This window comes from Arachis hypogaea, chromosome 4 (assembly GCF_003086295.3).
Source record: "Arachis hypogaea cultivar Tifrunner chromosome 4, arahy.Tifrunner.gnm2.J5K5, whole genome shotgun sequence".
Lineage (NCBI taxonomy): Eukaryota > Viridiplantae > Streptophyta > Magnoliopsida > Fabales > Fabaceae > Arachis > Arachis hypogaea.
This window is the reverse complement of record NC_092039.1, coordinates 71711236-71714123: the sequence shown is the minus strand read 5'-3', so window position 1 is coordinate 71714123 and position 2888 is coordinate 71711236. Positions and strand designations below refer to the sequence as shown.

Below are 2888 nucleotides of genomic sequence, written 5' to 3'. Positions count from 1 at the left end.
TGAGTTTTACTTGACGATAATTCGGTATACTTGCCGAAGGAAAATTTGTTGAGAGACAAGTTTCCATGCATCAAGTTTATGGCGCCGTTGCCGGGGATTGATTTTGAATCAACAATGATTAAGCTAGAAGATCACTAGATTGAGCATTTTTTTTCGTTATTCTTTTCTATATTCAGTAATTTACCTTAGTTTGTTTTTAATTTCTTCCTCATCCCCTATTCCCTCTCTAATTTCTGTTCTCCTTTCTTAGTTTACCATAATTCAACTCACTAACCCACTAACTGTTTGATAAATTGCATCACTCACACTAACAATCATTATAACAAAAGTTGTTTTCATTATATCTCCTGTTGTACATTCTATTTGTTGTATGATAGGGAGAAGAGAAGGGATCTCAACATCCTTTGATTCAGAGCCTGAGAGAACCCTTTGGAGACGAAAAAGGGAAGCAAGAGGAAAAAGAATTGTTGGTGCTGAGGAAGAGGAAGAGTATTTTGAACCCAACATGGAAGAGAATTTGGAGAACAATCATGAAGAAGAAGCTCATAATCATGCCAGAGAAGGCCATGCAAACCGGGTTGGGCATGAAAGGAGGGTCTTAGGATCCTATATCAATCTTAATCCAGGAAACTGTGGAAGCAGCATTCAGAAACCCACCATTCATGCCAACAATTTCGAGCTAAAACATCAGCTCATCACTTTGGTGCAAAATAATTGCTCATTTGGAGGAGGTGCTCAAGAAGACCCTAAGCAACACTTGACTACCTTCTTGAGGATTTGTGACACAGTGAAGACAAATGGAGTCCACCCGGATGTCTATAGGTTGCTCTTGTTCCCCTTTTCACTCAGGGACAAGGCAACAAAGTGGCTTGAATCCTTCCCAAAAGAAAGCCTGACAGATTGGGAGGAGGTAGTGAACAAGTTTTTAGCAAGATTTTACCCTCCTCAAAAGATTAATAGGCTAAGAACTGAGGTGCAAACTTTCAGGCAACAAGATGGTGAGACACTATATGAAGCATGGGAGAGATTCAAAGACTTGACAAGGAGATGCCCATCAGAGATGTTTAATGAGTGGGTTCAACTTCACATCTTCTATGAAGGTCTTTCCTATAAGTCAAAGAAGGTTGTAGATCATTCATCAGGAGGTTCTTTAAACAAGAAGAAAACTGTTGAAGAAGCCATAGATGTCATTGAAACAGTTGCTGATAATGACTACTTCTATGCCTCTGAAAGAAGTAACACTAGAGGAGTAATGGAGCTAAACCACATGGATGCACTGTTAGCCCAAAACAAGATGATCACCAAGCAGCTAGTAGATCTTACCAAGAAGGTGGAAGAGAACCAAGTTGCAGCAGCCATCACCTCATCACCAACTTATGAAGGAGTAAACATAGGAGAAGAAGGTGACTGGGAGCAAGGCAACTATGTGGGAAATTCACCTAGACAAGTCCATGATCCATACTCTAAAACATACAACTCTGGATGGAGAAATCACCCCAACTTTGGATGGGGAAACCAACAAGACCAAGGACAAGATTCGAGACGTTCCAACTTCAACTCCAACAACAATGCCACTCATCAAAACACCTCACAGAGAAATTACCAACATCCATCTAGCCAACCTTCTCAACCACCTAATCTCAACCCACCATCATCCACAGATGATAGGCTTTCAAAGATTGAGGCTCTACTTGAAAACATGTGCAGAGAAGTCCAAGATAACAAGGTGTTTAAGGAAGAAGTGCGAGCCAACATCAAGAATCAAGGAGAAAACATCAAGAGATTGGAGTCCCAAGTAGGCTATCTATCTCAACAAATTCCCAAACCCACTGATGGATTCTTCAGTGATACAGAGAAGAATCCAAGAGGAGAACCAAAGAAAGTGAGATGGGAAGAATGCAAAACGATAACCACAAGTGATGAGGGAAGTATGCATGGAGTAGAACACCTCCAAAATCACCAACAGGAAAGTCAAGAGGAAGGAAGCTGTGCAACTCCACTCACATCCAAGGAAGAGCTAAAGAAAAAGGAGGCATTGAACCCATATGCACCTTTCCCCTACAGGCTTAAAGGTGGTGTAGCAGGGAGAATGTACTCAAGGTTTCTTGATATGTTTGCATCTTTAGATGTAAATATACCCTTCATTAAAGCCCTCCAACAGATGCCCTTCTACATCAAGTATATAAAGGAGCTACTAGCCAGAAAAAGTCCATTGAAGGGTGGACAAACAATCAAGATGAACAGAAATTGTAGTGCTCTCATTCAACCAGTACCACCCACAAAGAAGGAGGATCCAGGAAGCTTCCACATTCCTTGTTCCATAGGAGAAACAATGATTGACAAAGGACTTTGTGACTTGGGAGCAAGCATCAACTTAATGCCTCTCTCTCTCATGAAAAAGCTCCAAATCAATGAACTAACTCCTACTGATGTGATTATTAGATTGGCGGACAAAACCCAAAAACAAGCAGTAGGAATAGTTGAAAATGTGCTGGTAAAGGTTGGGAGCTACTATCTTCCCACAGATTTTGTTGTTTTGGAAATGGATGAGAATCCTATCTACCCCATCATTCTGGGAAGACCCTTTCTAGCCACAGCTAGGGCACTCATAGATGTAGAACAAGGAGAATTAGTGCTGAGAATACATGATGAGCTGCTCGCCTTCAATGTTTACAACCTCTCACAAGGAGCAGATCACAAAGACAATAAGATGATAGAAGAGCCAAACGAGGAAGCACAAACAGCCCAATTGGAAGCCCATTGGTTGAGAAGCCACAAAGTCAGGAAGAACCATGTTCAAAGGTGATCCAAGAGGAACCAGACCCACAAGAGTCATGCAAGATCGATAACAAGAATCCCCTAGAGAAAGAATCCATAGAAAACAAGAA

General features: G+C 41.2%; 1 non-coding gene across 1 annotated transcript; it reads right to left on the bottom strand.

Annotated features, from left to right (window-relative positions):
- Positions 1-958: 958 nt before the first annotated feature.
- LOC112799243 (small nucleolar RNA R71) lies at positions 959-1066 on the bottom strand. The gene has a single exon (XR_003200818.1). It is a non-coding gene; the product is annotated as a small nucleolar RNA R71 (small nucleolar RNA).
- Between the last annotated feature and the right edge of the window lie 1822 nt (positions 1067-2888).